The sequence below is a fragment of the Schistocerca gregaria genome, chromosome 4 (genome assembly GCF_023897955.1).
Source record: "Schistocerca gregaria isolate iqSchGreg1 chromosome 4, iqSchGreg1.2, whole genome shotgun sequence".
In the NCBI taxonomy this organism is placed as follows: Eukaryota; Metazoa; Arthropoda; class Insecta; order Orthoptera; family Acrididae; genus Schistocerca; species Schistocerca gregaria.
Window position 1 is genome coordinate 369,834,010 of NC_064923.1, and position 23,140 is coordinate 369,857,149.

Here is a 23,140-nt window from a genome sequence, read left to right on the forward strand (position 1 = left end):
CTGAAGTTACACGCTAATGTGCGTCATAGTTTCACATGAGGTCGTTCGTTGAACGGTAACAAAATTGAAAGAACATTGGCATAAAAACTTATTCCTGTCCTGTCGTGTTATCCATTTCTTTTTTGCCTTCGGTTACAAGAGACGTTTGCAACGTACGTTCATTGTAACTTAAAGATATAATATTGTGTGCATATAAGTGTGTGTTCTTGTGTTTGTGAAACATTACCGATCCCTTGTCTCGCGAGCTATCGCTCAATCATCATTATCAGGAGCAGCAGTAGCATTTCGACCTCCACTGCTGAATAAAGGCTTCCTCCAGACTTCTTCGTGCCTTACGGTTTATAGCTATTACCAGCCTCCCATCCAGTCGTCGCTCTTGTCTTACCTCATTGGATTCCATATGCTGTGTCCCACTGTGTATATCTACAGATGTCGATCTCCGATATAAATGGAGACTTGGACGTTGCATAACATAATGGCAGAGACAGCTAAATAAACGAAAATTTTGCTTATATATTTTCCACAACGTTTCTCCTGGTGTTCGACAAGTTCCATCCATTAATGTGGCACACGCGATTGTGACTGACCTACCAGGCGGCCTTCGAATACAACTTTGGGAAAATCGGTGCGTGTTTTAAAACTTGTAAGCGGTTTTTAGCTGTGTGCCGGACCGGGGCTTGTACACCGAAAGGCAAAGATTCCGGTGGTCGAGTACAGAGTTTTCATTTGCCAGGAAGTTTCAAATCGCCGCACACTCCCCTACAGAGCGAAAATTCATCTGGAGTACGTATTTCCTCAGCGCTTAAGATTGTCACAGAGTTTCTATCTTAGAAGAATGTATAAGGGGTGTTCAGTATATAATGGAAGACATTTGCTATGTTGGTCAGTTTCTATTGGAAAAATGCAGAATTTGTTCTGGAACATAAGTACTCCCGCTTCAACTCTTATATGCTCATAAAATTCGGATTGGTAGCGGCGCTCTACGTAACCTCCAAAATAACTGCGCTCCTAGCAGAGAGCTGTCATTGAGTTTCTTTTGGCGGAAAACCAGAGCATCGCTGATATTAATAGGAGCTCCGATCCTGACCAAACAAAAGCACGGTGAGTCGTTGGACGAGGCGTCTGTTGTTATTGCAACAAAATCGCGCAAGCCTCTCCGATTTCCCGCGTGTCGGCCGGCCGCACAACGAACATGTACGCGCCCGTTGAGTTCCTCGCCGCCTAATACAAAAGGCCACCTAGAGCAACGAATGAAGTCCTATGAAGGACACACTCCTCGGGAAGCAGTACGTGGATAATGGGAAAGTTATTGATGCAGCAAGACGTTGGCTCCAACTTCGATGAGTAGAGTGGTACCATGTGGGAATGCAGGTCCTCCCAGTAAGGTGGCCGCATTGAACGGAGGGTATGTTGAAAAATAGGATTTTGTAGTCAGAAGAGTAGGGTCTAAAATTGGGTATTAGAATCCTGAAAAAAAAACCGGCTTTGAGAAAAAAAGTGTGTTGCGTTACTTACTGAATCCCCATCGTAAATGAGTCTCATCTTCCGTCGTTAGTTTCCGAAACGGGCAGTGACGATTAACCTTTCTGCTGCGTAAATGAAAAAGAACGACAGTAGCTTGAGTAATTATTTGTCGAGCGCCAGGGTCGCTCGTAGGATGCAGCTGCAAATAGCGTTGCCGGCTCTGGGTGGAGCTGGTTTACGGCGCCCTAACTGTGCCGGCCGTGAGCAGGACGCCTCTGCATGTCACGCCACACCGCGCCAGCGGCTCGTCGTTAACGTCGGGAATAGTATATCGTTAACTCTTATCGTTCCCTGTGTGCGTTTCACAAGCTGCGCTCCAAGTCACACTTCCTGTCACTGAATGTCTGCTCTCTGGACATATTCTTTGCGAGCCAAGCGTGTTATCTCGTTTTTCGCCGTTATGTTACAGAGGACCACGCTGCTTTCGCTACCGTCTCACTTTGCTCATGCCCACATAAATATATACAGCCTTAGAACTTATATTTTCCGAGAAAGTCGAAGGATACCTCTAAGAGACCTGTACAACGGCCTGAAGCAAGACATGACCAAGTTTACGCGACCTACTTTACATCACCAGTGATCTTTGCCTCAGTGATAGGAAATGCACTAGAACTATAGCGTACACTTCCAGAATCTTCTAAATGCCAAACTAGCTACCGAGCGACTCCCAGTTAGAGAAGCTACTAATCCCAACACCGAGCACATCACTATTCCCACATTCGAGGAAGTCAAAGAAATTGTAAATCTCCTCAAAAACAACCAAGCTTCTGGGGAAGATGGGATAGCGGCCGAAAATCTGAAATTAGCCGGAGAAATCAGACACAAGCATATACATCCAGTAATCGTGGACATATGTGCTAACGAGAAACTTCCAGACAACTGTACGTCAGCCATTATCCACCAAATTTACAGAAAGGAAGCAAAACAGACACCGGCAACTGTAGAGGAATGTCGCTCCTTGCCCCCACATACAATATCTTTCCGAAGATCCTCGAACGACACGTAACAAGACAACTGGGTAGTGAGTTTCGGAAATGTCAAGTGGGGCTCAGGCTTTTCCTGTTCCACTCGCAACTGCAGAAAGTGAAAACAGACTGTCTGTACTCTTTCGTGAAGGCCCCGGTTTCATTTACCTTGTTTTCGCGGCTCTTATGCGAAGTGTACGTTGGTGGCACTGTAATCGTTCTGCAGTCCACCACAAATGCCACTTCTCTAAACTTTCTCGAGTGTGTTTAGCGAAAGGAACATCTTCTCTCCACCGATTCCCATTTGAATTCACGGAGAATTTCATAATGCTGGTGCGCTTACGGAACCTGCCAGTAACAAATTTAGCAGCATGCTTCTTCCTTTATCCGACCTGATGGGGATCCCACACACTCGATCCGTAGTCAGGAATGGGTCACACTGGTGCTCAGTACGCAGTGTCATTTAGAGATAAGCAACACTTCCCTAGAATTCTCCCAATAAACCGAAGTCGACCATTCACCATCTCTGCAGTAGACGTTACGCGCTTGTTCCATTTCATGCCGCTTTGCTACGTTACGCATATCGACGTGACTGTGTCAAGTAGCACACCACATCCCTAACGCTGTATCGAACATCGTTTTTCGTACTCACATACATAAACTACCCGTAATAATATATTTCCCGTAATAATAATAATAAACTTTCCGTACACATCCCAAATGAACTTTTACAACATCGATAGCCTACTTCGCAACACACACACGGTACTCCTATGTTGAAATGTTGACAAATAGCGTCACGCAGATTTGACTCGCAAGACACCCCTCGCGGACAGGCTGTGAAGCTGGGAAACTAAAGGCCACAAGTGAAACGGCCGATGTAGGAGACAGGTGCAGCGGTTCAGTTGTGGCGGACGTTGCTCCACTGTTCCACTGGCTGGCCGGAGAGCAATGTGTTTTCCCTTTTTATCGACGCTGACCGCGACTTGTTTTGCTGCGAGGCGGAGAGGCGCGACCGACTGCGGCGAGAGGCAGGCGCTTAGCGAATGTGGGCCGACCGCCGGTTGCGAAATCTGCGCCCGCTGCCAATAAACACGGCTTGCCAAATCGGAAGGTCCTTTCCCGCCACATTAACGCTCTAGAGGACCCACCACGCAAGCAGGCGTTGGTGTTTCTGAGGTATCTGCAGGCGGCTAGCTAACACTGCACGAATAAGCTGTTGGACTCCAGATGCTTCCATGCATTTGAGAAACAAACACACCTTGCTAGATTAATCAGACTTTCAGTAGGTAGCCATAATATCGTTAGTGCATTTTACAGTTCGCTATTTTTAGCAGGTATATCTGTGAATTTATGAGCAATCTATTACAAGAAAACTAACCGAGCGCCGTAAACGAATAATCGGGTGCGAAGCGAAGGAAAAGAAAAACGTGTTGCTCTCCAGCAGTGTCTCATTCGTAGATGCCTTCCATGTAAGACAAATTGTGGTAGCAAAATAAACCATCATTTGAGAAACTTCTGCTTAAACGACCCCTTAGTGATGTTTGTAATAGGGATACAATTTTCACTGAAGAACAGTGTCCTGAACCTGCGAGTGGGGGGGGGGGGGGGGGGGGGTCAGGTGATTTTCTGCGACGATCAGCAGTTTAATTTGGATGAACCGGCGTATTTTAGTATTACTGGGACGCTACCCGTAAAAAAGGACAAATCGAATGAGTATAAATTTTGGCGGCGGAAGGGCGAACGCTCTGATGAGTAACATTGTGCTCGCAAGGTTAATTAAACCGAGCTTGGGTGAACACAAAATGATTTCTGATATTTACATCGAAATAAATTCATGTGTGTATAGATTGTTGTGATAGCTTGATTTTAATCCCCCGTGCCTTTGTAAGCGGCCAGATAACGTCTCAATTTCAACGCAATAACGAACCCATCGGCGATCCTTGGAAGGGGACTCCATCCGTGATGGACGGCACTTGGGGACAGTGAAATGGGAAATGACATTCGTAAAGAGTAGCTGAAACTTCAAGTGAGTAGGCCAACTTCATCCAATTAATTTTACATAGAATTTCTGAAATGATGTGTTGCTACCTCAGGATCACGGGGTCCCGGATTCGTTTCCCGGCCGGATCGGAGATTTTCTCCGCTCGGGGACTGGGTGTTTGTGTTATCCTTATCATCTCATAATCATTCGGGAAGTGGCGAAATTGGAACTAAAAAGATGGGAACTTGTACGGGCGTTAATGACCACGATGTTGAGCGCCCCCCACAAACCATCATCATCATCATCGGACTACATATACTATAGAAGCTACATGAATGTGTTGTTTGCTGCGAAAGCCGAATGCCTTTATATTAATGTCCTCGGCACAGTATCATATGTTAGAATGGCGACCTATGATCCCCGTTACCACATCCCAGATCGGCTCTAGAAGAATAAACTTCAAAGCATAAGCGTAAGCTCCAAAATTCTAGTCTGCGGCTGCTTGTTCATATGCGTCAGTTGCGCAAAGTCATAAATTTGCAGCACTCGCTAACCGTGACACACTTTTCCGTAATTACTATATAATTAGATGCAGACACGAGCTCACCTTTGGGCAGCAGCACGTGAACTGGAGTGTATCCCTGTCGGTGGCCACTGGTTTGTATAGGTCAGCATGCGGTCGTTCAGAAGACGTTAAAAGCTATCATTAAGAGTTATAGCCTCGACAAAGTAGTGTGTTTCTGCACTAGCTTGACCACCAATTTTTCCTATGTTTAATTTTTCCTACGTTTGTGCGCTTATACATTCCCCAAGTCTTAGTTCCCCACATTCCCAAATCATAATTCCTCTGTTGTTCCCCTGCCGCTTCATCATGCAAGGTTAGTCGCTTATTACCGTGTATTTCAGTACCTTACGAAGCGCTGTTTCGCCACTCTAACATGGGAAACGTAACAGCTGTATCTCACTTTTGGCATAGTCGCCGAATCTCTCTTATTGTCAGTGGCGCTATCGGGTGGTGGAACGAAGATGGCAAATAACTCGTTATGTGCTTAGAACGGATTCGCACATGCTGTAAACAGAATATGACATTAACTTTAAAACTGATAATTTACAGACAGTTCTGAAGTTCTAGATATCACAATAACACTAGCGTTCCAGTTTCTCTGTCTCCCACAGTGTTTCCCAACCACACGTGCTCCCTACCAGCTATTCCACCTCACATTACAATGTAGTTGACTGGGAGAATAAAACAGTAATTAAAGTCCGGTTTAAGTTTCAGTTTACGGCGTAATATCTTACTGAACCATGAGACTTGAGAAGACTATAGCAGAGAGCTGCACAGGCCCTGAAATAAGAATTGCTATGTATGGGCCACCTTTTGAAGTAGCGCTTGACTGAATTATCGCTGCTTCTTCTTAGTGGAACAACGTTTGAACTTGGGTTTATTACATCCCAAATATATCTCCCTTAATACCGAACTTGTCGATTTTTAACGTCCATCATATTGATCACTGGTATCTCTTCTTCTTCTTCTGTCTTCCTTTTAGTTGATTATTGTTATATCAAACCCTCATTAATTAAGAAAAACTATATCCCATCGTCTCGTGGCGGGAGTTTAGGTTGTCAATGTCAATAATTGTCAATAACATCATTCTGTTGCCACATCACACTGAAAACTGTCATTTTAGAGCGCGAAATGTGTGTAAATGAACGCTCCAAGCAAAGGTGTGGTTTCACAGACGCCCTTTATGCCACCTCTTGGAGCCTTTTCGTGTCGATTCTGAACGGTGGTGTGTCTGAAACGTTTTCGTCGGCCACTCATAAGAAAACTGCGTAATTTCAATGCTAGGCGTCGCGGTTGTGACCTGCATCCTGTAGGAGAAAGGGTAAGATGTAGTTAACCCTAGGATGCATGCTGACGAAAACACACATGAATGCATATGCAGGGCTCCAAGGCCCTGCCCTAATTTAAAGTTTTCCTCTTTTCATATAATCATTCTTTGGAGTTAAATTTCTGTCAAATTTATCGTCATATTGAAAGATTGCTAATATACAGTAACAGGATCTGGTGGGCCTGATTGACATTTTATTAATTTTTTTAAAAAACTCTAAGAGTGAAAATTTTTATTAGTTACATTCATTTACATACAACATATACAAATAATTTTATTAATTCACTTATAAGTCGCAGTTTACGTTTTATAACATTTATTACAACAAATTTCTTCAATTAAAACATACGCATTATTCACAATGTTATGTATATAGGCAATATTTTGACAAAGGTTATTATTCATTGTTCACGTAAAATAGCATTTCTTTTAGTACGAAAAGTTGCAGGAGGATCTAATTTCCAAATCGTTCCATTCCGACTAATGTATGTGTGGTCTTCTATACCTTTTTGTGGTGGTTTTTCATTTTCAGACTCTGATGAAGTAATATTATAGGAAGGACTGTCATCTGCCTCAATATACAAATCTGCAGGCTCATTGGCTGATTCTTCACTATTTGCACCTTCAAAAAATTTCCATCCTCGCAAGAATCATCATCTTCAAACCACTGAGCCACAACACTTACAAAACTAGCTGCATTTGCACGTACTGACTCTCTTGCTTTGCGTGTCCAAGCCATAGCAAAAGGCGTGTCTCTCGAACAGCAGCTCGTGCAGTTCTAAACGAGTCATACTCGTAACAATATGGACCTTGCAGCAACAAACTAACTACAATAACAATGAGGCTGACAAGATCAGCACAGGATAACAATACTATGCAATAATAAAACATTTGATAGCAAAAAGATCAATGATACACCGACATTGCCAATATGTGAAAGTAATGTGTATTATTTTTTATTTATACTATTACTACTACAGCTACTGCTGCTGTTAGCACTACTGTTGCTGGAAATGCCACTACAGTTATTGTTGAATTAATAACTGCTCCCAAAAAAATGTTGAAGACAATATAGGCTAAAGAACATTTATAAATGTGTAAGGGCTTCTGAAGCCCTGCTTACGCATTCACGGTGTATGGGTAAACGTATTGCATTATACAAAAAACTTAAAAAGGTATCTCGTTCAGACTTGATAGGAGGAATGTCACAGTGTTAGTGAAAGAGTACTGGAAAGCAGTTTGAAATCAAACAAAAATGTACAGGTTTTTTTGAATGAAGACCTACAAGGGTCTCGGAGGCCCTGTATATGCATCCTAGGGTTAAGGGAAAGGGAAGCAGTGGTTGGTAAGGGAGTGAGACAGGGTTGTACCCTCTCCTCGATGCTATTCAATCTGTATATTGAGCAAGCAGTAAAGGAAACGAAACAAAAGTTCGGACTAGGTATTAAAATCCATGGAGAAGAAATAAACACTTTGAGGTTCGCCGATGACATTGTAATTCTGGCAGAGACAGCAAAAGACTTGGAAGAGCAGTTGAACTGAATGGACAGTGTCGTGAAAGGAGGGTATAAGATGATTGTCAACAAAAGCAAAACGAGGATAATGGGATGTAGTCGAATTAAGTCGGGTGGTGCTGCGGGAATTAGATTAGGAAATGAGACACTTAAAGTAGTAAAGGAGTTTTGCTACTTGGGGAGCAAAATAACAGATGATGGTCGAAGTAGAGAGGATGTAAAATGTAGAATGACAATGGCAAGGAAAACGTTTCTGAAGAAGAGAAATTTGTTAACATCCAGTATTGATTTAAGTGTCAGGAAGCCGTTTCTCAAAGTATTTGTATGGAGTGTAGCCATGTATGGAAATGAAACATGGACGATAAATAGTTTGGAAAGAAAAGAGAATAGGAGCTTTCGAAATGTGGTGCTACAGAAGATGGCTGAAGATTAGATGGGTAGATCACATAACTAATGATGAGGTATTGAATAGAATTGGGGAGAAGAGGAGTTTGTGGCACAACGTGACTAGAAGAAGGGATCGGTTGGCAGGACATGTTCTGAGGCATCAAAGGATCACCAATTTAGTACTGGAGGGCAGCGTGGAGGGTAAAAACCGAAGAGGAAGACCAAGAGATGAATACACTAAGCAGATTCAGAAGGATGTAGGCTGCAGATGGTGCTGGGAGATGAAGAGGCTTTCACAGGGTAGAGCAGCATGGAGAGCTGCATCAAACCAGTCTCAGGACTGAAGACCACAACAACAGGGTTAAGGGATGGGTAGAGGAGACGCTTTCCCATCGTGTGACGTGACACGTCCACAGTAGCGTCGATCAGTATTGTAAAATTTTGTGCCAATGTGAGTCCACCGTACACCTCGTACACCTCATATTAACTTTGAGCTCTGGCCTTTTTTCGCATATGTCGACACCCTGCTGTTTGTAGCGTTGCCGAGCACGACGGTGACGACACAGGACGCCACCCTTTTACACCAATACAGGATGGTTGTACGCATCTTCGAGCCACTTCTGCCTCGCAATGGGGAAAAGTTATTGGGTTTCAAAAAATGACCCTTTCGTTCTTTAGTTTGTGTTTACACAGCAACTACTGATCTCACAGTCATGCAAATGAAGAATTTGACCGATATTATTCCGGAAGTACTGTTACGGTAAAAAGTGTGTCGCTCAGGGCTCACAGTCCGTTACAGTGCATTCATGAAAACGTTTTTTACAGCGGTGCTTAGTTTTCTAGCGCAGGTCCAATCCACATACGACTCGCTGCCGCATTCCTGTCGAGCGCATCCTTCTCAGTAGCGGACAGTACTAGTATTCACAGAATGGCAGTAAATGGGGACACTTCTCAGACGTGCTGTACTTACAGGGATGTTTTTGTGTAGTCACGATTATCTGAAGAAGTGGTTTAGACCTGGAATGATGTCGCAGATCTACGACGTAAGTACAATGAGCTGACTAAAGTCGTGGGATAGGCGCGCGCACACACACACACACACACACACACACACACACACACACACACACGTATGCCGGTAGTGTCGCCTGCGCAAGGTATAAAAGGGCAGTGCATTGGCTGACCTGTTATTTGTACTCAAGGTGATTCATGTGAGCCGCACAGGATTAGCCAGATATGAATCCCATCGAACATTTAGGGGTCATAGTAGAGACCTCTGTTTGTGCACAACATCCAACTCCGACAACGCTTTCGCAGTTGCGAACAGCCGTAGAGGCAGCAAGACTCAATACTTATGCAGGGGACTTCCAACGATTTGTTCAGTCCATGCCACATACGTTTGCTGCTCTTCGCCGGGCAAAAGGAGGTCCGACACGATATTAGGAGTTATCCCATGACTTCAGTCACCTCACTGTAAAGAGCCAATAAATTGTGACTGATATTAGAAATATTATTGTTAATATAAGTAATACAGCGGTGAGGTGGAAGTAGATCTTAGTGCCTGCATTCCCTACAGTTATGAGAAAAGTCACGCTTGGCGGTTAATTCTATTGCGGTAATACACTACACTCGACAGTGATGCAGATGGCATGTCAGCGGTGTGAGTGGCGGTGAGCGGAAGACGGCTGACTGAGCCGGACTGGGCTGCGCCGGTAGGTGACGCGGTAATTTAGTCCTTGTCGTCTCACGGCCGTTGCTAGAGCTGCCAGCGGAAACTGCTAATTACCGTACAGGTCCACCAACTTTCCCGTCGGCCGCACTCAGTTGTGGGGCTCCGATTGCCACTTGTACGGCTACCGGAACACAGTCGGCGAACTTTCGGTTACCGCCAGCCGGGCGGAAACTTGTGCGGCCGGGCTCCCGCTGTGGCCCAAGTCGGTTCCCCCAGCTCTCGTTTGGGAATAAGCGCGCCACGAGGAAAAGTCTGTTGCGTCGACCAAACCACAGACGTCATTCCAGGGGCCGGCAGTTACTTAACTTTCAGTGTTTTGTCCATAGTTGCTAAGAGACGTAGCACGCGTTCTTGATATTACGTTCTTAAAAGGCTCACTATTGACGACCCCCGTACATGGATATTTTCGAGCTTCAAAGCGCTTTCTTTACACACACGTGTTTTCGTTCCTCAAACGCTCAGTATTTAAGTCATGATCATTGTTTGTTGGTATTGATCCCAAAAATGAGGGAAGATGAAATGCTCTGCTTGACGGGGTTTACATCGCTTTAACTTGAAATTTTCTGACACGTTAAAACTGTATGCTTGATCGGGAGTGGAACCTGGAGACTGACAAATCCACGCACTACTCAGGGTCCCTCCTCACAGCCTTATTTCTGCCAGTAGCGCTTTCCTACTGTCCAAACTTTAATTATTTTTACTACGATACACCCAACGATCAGAAGGACTGCGGAATACTTTCGCGGACATCTTCAGAGGAATAGGAAGTGTGCAAAGAAAGAGAGTGCTGTTATCACCGCGTGCATCTGCCCTTCTACTCCATGATCGCTCTCTGACACGAATTATTGGTGATGGCTTTTATTTCCACATACATAAGTTGCCTGTGGTGCACGCGAGTTTGTTAATCGTAAAATTTATGTGGATAGCTGCTTGTAAAGTTTCCTCACTACATGCTGGTTTTCTTTAGTGAACGAAGCACGCTTTCACTTTGCTGTGTGTGCGTTAATACATAAAATATACGTTACTGGAATGCTAACGATGCCAAACAACTTCATGAGAGAGGCCCCTTCGTTTAAAACGTGTAACTGTTATATGTGCTTTTCCGAGAGTGGGGTTGATTGGCCGTTAATTTTTCTCTGTTAGAAAACAAGCGAATAGTAATTCTGATTTTTCAGCCATTTGTCAACGAGACTGACTTTTTCCCACAGTCTTGGGCTGATTGATATTGGGAATGTGTGCTTTCACCCAGTTGGCGTCACAAGACACACTCAGCGCAAATTGCAATGCTTGTTTTGCGGGAAAAGTATCCCAGGCTCGTGATGTTTTTGAGGGGGCAATATTCCGTGACTGACGCGTTTGCCAGATTTAGTTAGCTTCGGGGATATCTAAAATGCACTGTTTACACTGAGCGACCAGGTACCTTTGCACACTTGCCGAAGTATAATCACAAGCTATAGCATGCACATCCAGCACTATGCGTGAAAGAGTGGAAAGAATTTCAGAATTCGAGTAAAGGTCGAATAAACTGGATGTCGGTGCTACGGAATCTAACGTCAAAATCAAATGCAGCTGTATTCGCACTAGACGGAACGTCGTCGCTGCGTCACTTCGCTTATCCCAGTGCAAAATGGTGATGCGAGATACCATCCGGCCGGCCTACGTGGCCGAGCGGTCCTACGCGCTTCAGTCTGGAACCGCGCGACTGCTACGGTCGCAGGTTCGAATCCTGCCTCGGGCATGGATGTGTGTGATGTCCTTAGGTTAGTTAGGTTTAAGTAGTTCTAAGTTCTAGGGGACTGATGACCTCAGATGTTAAGTCCCATAGTGCTCAGAGCCATTTTTAGATACCATCCATAGTACAAGAAGTCCGAATATAGTATAGGTATTAAGGACCTACCTGTGTCGCTTTATTAGTAATGAAAACAAAATTCGTAACGGATATGCTTAACAAATGTATGTTAAAATTTCCCGTCTGCGGAGAAGTGAAAGAATAGGAAAACTGTCGCCTCTAGATATGTTAGAAAATGGACATTTATTTGTCCGGGAAAATGCGTTCCGACACACAATTGTTTATCTCTCTTTTAATAGAGCGTGACATTTTCCCTACTAAAAATATTTTTAATGAATATTGTTTCATCGTTCTTCTTTGTGCGTATTATAGGCTTCTTCTTTGTGCAGGTATTATAAAATCTAAATCATTTCTCGCTTTCAGATATTTTGCTTCTTTTGTGACAGAACGGTCGTACGAAAACTACTGAAGTCGTCACGGAACTTCTGCAATACGTCACGAAGCCAAAGCAAACAATAAAACAAAGAACGTAGGCTTTTGTGGCGAAGTCCAATTTAATAAAATCCTTCTATGAGTATATCCGCACAGTATCAGTGAAAATGCCGGCAGTTTTATTGCGCACGTCACGGTAAAACACTGAGGAAGATTTTATTGAAGTATAATAAAGACTAAGAAGACACAAAATCCACTACCATAACCGAGTGACTGCGGCAGAAAAGGTTGACTTCCGATGTTAGCAGACGACGCCTGTCTCCCTCTACGAATGACAGTGTCTGAACTTTTACCTCAAGAATCCTTGACGTTGACGTCCCGTTCCTTTGACGGCCTCTGTGAATGCCACCATTTGAAATGCATTTCACAGTTTATTCAAGACAGGGAAAGAAAGGTATATAAGAACTGACTATTACTGCACACTCATTTTCTTCAAAAAGTAACAACTAGTTGAACCCCAATCCCGACAATGCACTCTAAACTTGCAGTGTAAAGGGGACTCACTCTGGTGTGCTTTAGCTCTAGCAGCGAGTGTTTTCTTTATTCATGCACTCACATGAAACGGTGCCTCGGTAGTGTGAAGCCACTTCTACTCGGTGGCTTGACGATATGGGGCTTCATTTGCCGGATATCACTTACACAAACAGATAATTGTAAGTTTAAAGCTATGTAGAAGCACGGTTAAGTATTTTTTTCCAGACTTAGGTCACACAAGATTTAGTCTTACTGTCAAGTCATCATCAGGTGATTTGAATACGTTACTTGGTATTCTTGAACCATAGAGGCCAGAGAGGCGCTACAAGTGTAAATAAGGCAGAACATACCGAGGTGATACTGCTCCGTGGGAGAACTGCCAGCACTGAACACCCCTTCCCCTGTAAGCGTACCTTCCTGTAATTTTTTATAATTTTGTAAAGAAGTGCAATAAAAATGAAATATTATTGAAAAATATAAGTTTATGGTCTCTGTTGAAAAACATTGCACACAGACACTTAATGTATTGTTCTAGCAAATAAATTATATATATATATATATATATATATATATATATATATATATATATATATATATATATATATATATATAAAGACTTTGAGGTTCGCCGATGACATCGTAATTCTGTCAGAGACAGCAAAGGACTTGGAAGAGCAGTTGAACGGAATGGACAGTGTCTTGAAAGGAGGGTATAAGATGAACATCAACAAAAGCAAAACGAGGACAATGGAATGTAGTCGAATTAAGTCGGGTGATGCTGCGGGAATTAGATTAGGAAATGAGACACTTAAAGTAGTAAAGGAGTTTTGCTATTTGGGGAGCAAAATAACTGATGATGATCGAAGTAGAGAGAATATAAAATGTAGACTGGCAATGGCAAGGAAAGCGTTTCTTAAGAAGAGATAGTTGTTAACATCGAGTATTGATTTAAGTGTCAGGAAGTCGTTTCTCAAACTGTTTGTATGGAGTGTAGTCATGTATGGAAGTGAAACGTGGGCGATAAATAGCTTAGACAAGAACAGAATAGAAGCTTTCGAAATGTGGTGCTACAGAAGAATACTGGAGATTAGATGGGTGGATCACATAACTAATGAGGAGGTATTGAATAGGATTGGGGAGGATGGAAGTTTGTGACACAACTTGACTAGAAGAAGGGATCGGTTGGCAGGACATGTTCTGAGGCATCAAGGGATCACCAATTTAGTATTGGAGGGCAGCATGGAGGGTAAAAATCGTAGAGGGAGACCAAGAGATGAATACACTGAATAGATTCAGATGGATGTAGGATGCTGTAGGTACTGGGAGATGAAGAAGCTTGCACAGGACAGAGTAGCATGGAGAGCTGCATCAAACCAGTCTCAGGACTGAAGAATACAACAACATATCTTTTTTAACAAATCAAATGTTAAACAAACTCTTCATATGTTTAATTATGGCAGCTATTATACAATGGTCCATATGGCTACGACTAATTGAGACCGCGACCTTCAAGTGAGAATTAAGATGTATGTGGGTTAAGTGTTTATTAAAGAGATGTGAGGCTTTCGAAGCTTTTGCTTGTGTCATGGGTTTCATTCGAGCTAGAGTAAGAACAAAATGCCTAATGCATTAGTAAGGTTTACTTGTAGTAGTCTTCCGAGACCAGGTGCTTTAGTAATGCAGCCAGTGACCACCGACAGTGAAGCTTCAGATTAAATGAAGATACTGAAGCTATATACTGGCGCTACGTTGCCGTTATTGCGTTCAGTCCGAAGACTGCTTCGATGCAGCTCTCCGCGCCAGTCTTGCTGTGCGTGCCTCTTCATTTCGGCATAACTACCACAACCTACGTCCATTTGAACCTGCTTGTTGTATTCAAGCCTTCGTGTCCCCTTGCAATTTTTATCCTTCACAATTTCTTCCATTATCAAATTTACGAATCCTAGGCGCTTCATCCCTTCATTCAGTGAAGTTATGCTACATATTTCTTTTTTCGTCAATTCCATTTGATCCCTGGGTTGCGAGTTCGGTTACCGGTGTGATTGGTGAATTCCCCCGCTTGGTGACTGCGTGTTCGTGTTGCTATCATTTCATCTCATCATCGACATACAAGTCGCCGGGGTGGCTTCAAATAGAAAGATTGCAGTAAGCAGCCGAACTATCTCGGATAATAATACCCGGGTGTCCAGAAAGTAAGTTCCGATCGGTTGCGAAATGTAAACCTCAGTGAAAAACAGAAACGTTTTATTTCCAACAGTTAGGTACATTTTCCATCTACTTCTCTACATAGTCGCCGCTCCAGCTTCGAGTTTTGTCGTAGTGATGTATCAGCTTTACAATATCCTCGTCATAGAAAGCACCCGCCTTAGCTTTCGGCCAGTTATCTGCACTGGTCTGTAACTCGTTGTCTGTAGAAAAATTTTGTCTTCATAGCCAGCGGTTTTCGTGAGCAGAGGTGATACTCAGGGGGAGCCAATTACGGACTGTATTGTGGATTATCAAACACGTTTCATCGGAAACGCTGCAGGAGCGTTTTCATTGCCTCTGCAGTGTGCGGCCGAGAATTGGCACGAAGAAGGAATTGCTCGACAGTTGCGTTATGTGGGCTGCATGACACAGGCGAAATCTCTAACCAGGCCCTCATACTTGGCGGGAGACGCTATTCCCTACGAATATTTTCGTGCTCACTGTTCACTCAAAACTGAAAAGAGCGACGCGACACGATCGACAGGCACAGTAGACACACTGCCCAACACATCTGTACAAAGCTTTACCAGATTTTCCCTGTGGTTTCCATTTCGCGACCGATCGGAACTTAGTTTCTGGACAATCCTCGTACCAAACAATCATTCCATTTCATCACCCACGTTTCACTTCAGTGGAAGACATGTTCCATACAGATACCTTCAGGAAAGACCTTTTTACTCTTAAATTTATATTCGACGTTGACAAATTCCTTGGGTTCAGAAATGATTTTCTGCTAGTCTGCGTTTTATATCCTCTCAATGACTAACTATTCACGTAACACTATTAATCAGCCACGGAAGGCCTTTTTTTTGCATAGATCATACCAGCCGTAGATCGGCGAAGCAAAGTAGTGGCTGGAGGGGTAAATAACTTACTTTTTCCCTTCCACCTTCTTGGCTTGCTTCTTCCACCGTCACGTCTGCAATGGCTGGCAGGAACCCGCAAAAATAGGAAGTCTTCGGTCAGATCATTTTTGTTTCATCACCCGTTGCCGACCTCTTGAGATCCTACAATACTTCCCTGACCTAGCAGAGTGCCAAAGTGAAGGTTTCCTGTTGTAAGCAGAAAAGGGAAACACAAGGCGTAGGCGAACTCTCGTACATCTCCCGGTTGATTTTTAAAGCCGAACTACTACTTCTTTCTTTTTAACTCAGTACAGCCTTGAAACAATGTAATCAGAGCGCAGATACGAGGATGGTTTCATAAGTCTGGTAAACACAGTATCCATGAAAGAGCGGAACATTCTTGTAATGCCATCATGGCTGGTAAGCTTGGTTATTCCAAGGATCGTATGAAGAATCTCCACAGTTTACAGCGTACAGTTCATTATTAACAGCCGTCTGAATTGGTCAGTGTGTCGACTTCGATTGAAAATGGAGAAAACAGAGTTTTGTGTTGTTATTAAATATTATAATTTGAAGTACTCACTTGGAGCACAGATCAGAACAGAAGTGGATGATGATCACGCGGCTGTGCATCATCATTTAAACCATTTACTTTTGGTTTAATATATTTAAACGTGGTCGGACAAGCACCATAGACGAAGCGCGCTCCGGCCGTCCTGTTGAGGTCACCACAAAGGAAACCATTGACAAAATGCATGATACGGTGTAATTTGTGATTGCTGGGACTGTAGACATCTGAACTGAGCGAGTGCGTAGTATCCTTCACGGACAATTAACTATGAAGGATCTGTGTGAGGTGGATGCCGCAGTTGGCCACAATCAAGCAAAATCGCATCCGACACAGCATTGCAACACAACGAAATGATAATGAAATCAAGACCCTAAGTTGCTGACAGCCGTTGATAAACATCAACGGCGACAGCTGAAAATTTGCGCCCCGACCGGGACTCGAACCCGGGACCTCCTGCTTGCATGGCAGATGCTCTTTCCCATATGAGCCACCGAGGGCACAGATGATAGTGCGAGTGCAGGGATTTATCCCTTGCACGCTCGTCGTGAGACCCACATTCCCCAACTTAATGCCCACACACTTCATTCGTAGTGCCCCTGCCCATTACACTCATTACTCGCGGCAGACAATCTTACCGAATCCCATATGAGTTCGGCAATGCGTGTGCATCCGCACAGGAGGTCAGTGGCCGGTTAGCCTTAACTGCATTTCCGAAAGAACAGATACCATCTTCATATGATTCATCACTGTGTCTGGGGATGTGTAATAACAGTCCGCAAGACTTTTCGCTGCGATTTGTGGCTGTTGATGGAACTTGGCTCGACCATTGGACACCAGAGTCGAAACGGCAGGCAAATGAATCGACAAAGGCTGGTGAAAGTGCAGCAGAGAAGGAAAAGACCATTTTGTCAGCTGGTAAGGTGATGGTCTTGCTGTTTTGGGATTCCCAAGGTATAACCCTCACAGATTAATTGTAAAAAAAGGTAAAACCATAACTGAAACATTGTGTTTCATTGTTGGATAGTTCGAAACTTGCATTGGCTGAAAAAAGACCAAGATTAACACGCAAAAAATGATAATGCAAATGATAATGCGCCATCCGATACATCAACAACAACAATGGCAAAAGTGCGTGAATTGGGCTTTTGAACTGGTTCCTCATCGACCCTATTCACCAAACTTAGTCAATGACTTACTAGCCTGTTCCGTAATTTTGGCTTACTGCGAAGAAATTTTCATCAAATGAAGTCATAGTTGCACTCTACGGGTATTTTGCAGAGTTTGACATAACCAATTTTTCCGATGGGATACAAAGCTGGAGGATCGCTGGACCAAGTGTATATCCTTCAAAGGAGACTTTGTCGATAAGAGTAAGGTGAGCTGTTTACGAAACTAACATTTTTTCTTGCGTTTTTACTAGATTCATCAAACCACCCTCGTAAGTTTTCATGATGAGCGCTTCTCTGAGGTTTCTCAGTTGACTTGGTAGTAATCCGAAACCGGTCATGTTACTACCAGTTTGCAGTGAGGCGGAAATTACAAGACGGTTACTGTGTTTCCCTAAGGCCTAGACTTCGTACTAAGGAGGACATTGTATTGTATTGTATTTTAACCGAGGATCTAGAAACGACTACCGCAGTCCACTTCACCCATCTGCCGCCCCCACACCGAACCCAGGAGTATTGTGCAGTTCGGCCCCCGGTGGACCCCCCCCCCCCCTCCCCCCAGGGAACGGAACGTCTCACACCATACGAGTGTAACCCCTATGTTTGCGTGGTAGAGTAATGGTGTTGTAGGCGTACGTGGAGAACTTGTTTGCGCAGCATTCGTCGACACAGTGTTACTGAGGCGCAATAAGGGGAACCAGCCCGTATTCGCCGAGGCAGATGGAAAACCGCCTAAAATCCATCCACAAACTGGCCGGTTCACCGGACTTCGACACAAATCCGCGGGGCGGATTCGTGCCGGGGACCAGGTGCTCCTTCCCGCCCGGAAAGCCGTGCGTTAGACCGCACGGCCAACCGGGCGGGCAAGGAGGACATTACAATCTTAGTCAGACACTTTTTCGTGTTATTGGTTTTTCAAATCGAGTTTCATTGCCGCAGCCTGTGTGAGTCATTGTGAGATTGAGAGTAAGGCTCCTTGGTGTGAACCAGTTGCTGGGCTGTTGCCGCTATTCTCGTGGCCGCTCCAGACAAGAGGAGCGGCACGGCACTGTGGCAGCCTGGGCTGCGTGCGCCGCGGAACAAAGCGGAGCGCTGGAGCGCGACCACGCACGCGCGCACGCAACAAAGGCCAGAGCGCAGGTGGCCGTGCGAGGCAATGGCGCGGCCGGCGGCTGACGGACCGTCGCGTCGCGTCTCGTCCCGCCTGCACTGGGCACAATGCGGCGCGCTGTGGAAATCAGATACACGCGCTCGCTGCCAATGAGGCAATTAACCGGCCGCCAGCTCTGCGGGCCGCGTCGATCAATGACGCGCCAGGACCGTCCCACGGACACCGCCGGGGGTGTGCCTGCGTGTGGCGTGCGGCGCAGGTGCCGGACGCGGTCGCACTGGCCGCGCCGTCCTCCGCGTTCTCACTGCCCTCTCATCTGAGCTGTTGGGTACCGCACGAAATAGTTACTGAGTAACACAATATACTACGACACTCGAAGTTGAGTTTTGCTGTTGCTTGAAACGAGTCGTTGCACGCACGTCTACTTCTCGTAGGCAGTTTGTGCCAATTATATTTCTTTATTAATTCTTCACAATCACAGCTTATTATGTGGGAAGTTATAATACGATCTTTTTACAGTCGTCAGCTTTCTGAATGATTTGCTGCTGCCGCCTATGAATTACTCTTTAGTGCCAATCTCCGTTTCCGCGTATAGTTTTTACCGTCTACAGCTCTCTATTGTACCAAGGACGTTCTTTCCTGGTGTCCTATCATCGTGTCCCTTCTTCTTCTCCTCGGTGTTTTCCATATACAAAGCATAGCGAGCATAATTCGTTCCAGAATCATACTCGTTAAGCGAAACAATTTATCCCATATAAATTAATGTAAAATACGATGTGTTCCATGCAGAAAAAGTACTGAGAGTTTTGGTTTTATTCATGTCATTTATTCAAAGAAAATTATACACACAGTGTTATGAACTTGATTATTAACGATGAATAAATTTGACCATACAATTTATCTTAGAAGAGAGGTTAAGGAAAGGCAAACCTACATTTATAGGATTCGTAGGCTTAGAGAAACCGTTTGACAGTGTTGACTGGAGTACTATCTTTCGAATTCTGAAGATGGCAGGCGTAAAACACAGGCTACGAAAGGATGTTTATAATTTGTACAGAAACCAGATGGAATTTTGCAAGAGTCGAAGGGCATGAAAGGGAAGCAGTGGTTGGGAAAGAAATGAGACAGGGTTGTACCCTGTCCCCGATGTTATTCAATCTGTATATTGAGCATGCAGTAAAGGAAACAAAACAGAAATTTGCAGTAGGAATTAAAATCCATTGAGAAGAAATAAAAACCTTGAGGTTTTCGATGACATTGTAATTCTGTCAGAGACAGCAAAGGACTTGGAAGAGCAGTTGAACGTAATGAACAGTGTCTTGAAAGGAGGGTGTAAGATGAACATCAACAAAAGCAAAACGAGGATAATGGAATGTAGTCGAATTAAATCGGGTGATGCTGAGGGAATTGGATTAGGACATGAGACACTTAAAGCAACAGATGAGTTTGGCTATTTGGGGAGCAAAATAACTGATGATGGTCGAAGTAGAGAGGATATAAAATGTAGACTGGCAATGGCAAGGAAAGCGTTTCTGAAGAAGAGAAATTTGTTAACATCGAGTATAGATTTAAGTGTCAGGAAGTTGTTTCTGAAAGTATTTGTATGGAGTGTAGCCTTGTATGGAAGTGAAACATGGACGACAGCAACAATTAATTCTTCTTAACGAGGAAGCTATATATAGTCGTTTGTTTCTGCCGACACTTCAACACTTGGCGAAAAAGCTACATAGCATTATCGTCCAGTTTGTAGCGCTGCTTTATTGGGATGATGATTTTCAATGTACGATGTAACCGATTTCCAAGCTTTCAGCATTTTAATTGCGCCAGAAGATTGCCGCTTTGCTTTTACCGCCCCCTTCTCCGCCTCCTCTTCCTCCTCCTCCTCTGAAATTGTCTTAACAACTTCCCGCTGTGAAACACGCTTCAACTCCATAAACTCTTCGGTAGTAATTTATTAGTTGTGATCTTCCACAAGCTGATCTATATCATTGTTATCCACTTCTAGTCCCATGCTCTTGGCCAAAGACACAATCTCGTTGACTACAGGCTCCACAGGTACTGACGCAAATGCCTCAGAGTCGCATTCGACAGTGCACTCAGGCTAAAGTAGAAGTGAGAGTTCTTTTGGTAACCCCTTCCCACGCTTTTCCGATCATCTTGACCCAGGCAACGATGTTCGAGTGATATTTCCAAAAACTCTCTGAGTGAGAGATTGTCAGCTTCAATCAACTGAAAGCATTGCTTGAAGAATGGTTTAGTGTACAGCATCTTAAAGTTAGGAATAATCTGCTGGTCCATAGGCTGTAGTAACGTAGGCGGAAATTGGATCTTGTTGAATTAAAATTCTTCAAGGAGTTGGTCTTGTAGGCCTGGAGACTGGGCAAGAGCGTTGTCCATAACAGGCAAGACATGAAGTGGCACATTCATCCCAAACAAATATTTTTTCACCGAATGTCCAAACACGCCATTGATCCATACACAAAAAAGGTGATGTGTCACACAAGCCTTGTTGTTGGACTTCCACATCACATGTAACCTGCTCTTCTTACACTTCTTAAAGGTTCGTGGAGCTTCTAAATGTTTAACAGACAGGGGTTTAATTATCAAATCGCCGCTTATGTTGGCACAAAATAGCAGTGTGAGACGGCCTTTCATTTTCTTGTGACCCGGCAGTGCATTCACCACTGTATTATAAAGGCTTGCCTCAGCATCGTTTCCGAGAATAGACCCGTCTCGTCACAATTAAAAACCTGTTGCGGCAGATTACCTTCAGAATCTACGAGCATCTTTAAGTTGCTGATGAAGTCCTCTGCTGCCTTTGTGCCGGAGCTGGCTGCTTCGCCATGCCTCTCAAGGCCGTGGATGCTGGTTCTTCTTTAAACTTTTCGAACCACCTACGGCTTCCCTTAAAAACTTATTCGGCAGCTGATGGTCCTGGCGCCTTCTTAACTCGATTGGCGAAAATCACTTTCTCCTTCTCACAAATGATGTTCTCGTCAGTAGTGTCGCCTTGCAATTGCTTTTCATTTATGCATATAAGCAGCAACATTTCCAAATCGACCAGAACACGAAACTGTTGTTTGCTTACTCTTGTCACTCTCATTGAAACATGTCTGTCCCTAATGTTGTCCTTGTTTTGCAAATAGTTGTAGACCGATTGACAAGCAGTTCTAACAATGGCTGCTGATAAAACATCGATACATGTCGATATTAAAATGTCAATATCGAGTGCCGATATTTTTACTTTATATTATATTTATATCACAATTTTAATAAGTATTTGAATTTGTTCTTTTGAAGTTGTGGTAGAACATAATTTTTCGTTTCACTGTGTGTAGGAGTCTTACTGCTTTTGAGCTTTCGTCACGCCCAATCTTTCTCTTTGGATTGTGTGAATCAAGTATAAGTTGAACAAAAGAAGTAGTAGCTCGACATTTTGCACCTTAAAAATTATTTCCACAGATTCCAGAATGAATCTTTCACTCTAAAACCGAATGTACGCGTTTCCTAAACTTAGTGGCGGATTAAAGCTTTGCTTTTCACGGGAGCATTGTCCTCGAGAGGCAAGGTTCCGGGTTAGATCTCCCGTCCGGCACACAGTTTTAATCTGCCTACGCGTTTCATGATGATAGGTGATAGCAGAGATAAATGAAAAAGCGCAGAACCGACTGATAGCATCCATTCAAAATAAGAGTTTAAATCGAAAATCCAGTAATTTGTGAAATCCGGTCTCGTAACATGGTTTGCAGTTGGAATCAGTCTCAAGACTATTGCTATTTATCGCGTAATTCGTGCGTTATATGGACCAAATGTAATGAACGAAGTTATTGTGCGTCGATGGTGCTGCGACAATAAACCCTAATACATGATCCTATCGGAAGCACCTTCTTTCACGTTCTTAATAGTGGTATGTAGAATAGCAATGTAGATGTGGTCCCTCGTCTGTAGTCGACAATGAACTGGCACATATGAATGACACACAAAAAAATAAAACTGGCGAAAACCGCTATTTCACGCTATTTATCCTTTCGGATAACTTTCCGCTGATTTCTAGGAGTGTTTTGCACGAGATCGTGACACAACAATTAGGGTACAGCAAGTTCTGTGCTCGTTGCGTTCCAAAACTCCTGTCTGAGAACCACAGAATTGAATGGATGACTGCTTCTCATTTTCTGCTTCGTTACCATGCGGAAGGAGAAGGCTGACTGAAGAGAATCATTGGTGAGGGGTCATGTTACAGATCAACAAACAAACAAGAGGAGCACAACAAACGTCGTCAGCCAGAAAGGTTGCGGCCAGTGTTTTTTGGGACACGAAAGGGATCTTGTTTGTGCGTTCTACAGATATTGAGGGTAAAAGTAGATATGAAGCCTAGAGTGAGAGAAAATGTGTGGCCTGCGACATACACGATCAATATGTATTCACCCTCGAATTTGAAATCGTAGAT

The 23,140-nt window shown here is 43.8% G+C and overlaps 1 protein-coding gene and 1 non-coding gene across 2 annotated transcripts in view; one reads left to right on the plus strand and one right to left on the minus strand.

Moving 5' to 3' along the window:
* LOC126365871 (max dimerization protein 1-like) overlaps positions 1-23,140 on the plus strand; it is a 636,903-nt gene that overhangs the window by 480,095 nt on the left and 133,668 nt on the right. The gene's annotated exons all lie outside the window — the stretch shown is intronic.
* On the minus strand, positions 16,839-16,914 carry Trnaa-ugc (transfer RNA alanine (anticodon UGC)). Its single transcript has one exon. It is a non-coding gene; the product is annotated as a tRNA-Ala (tRNA).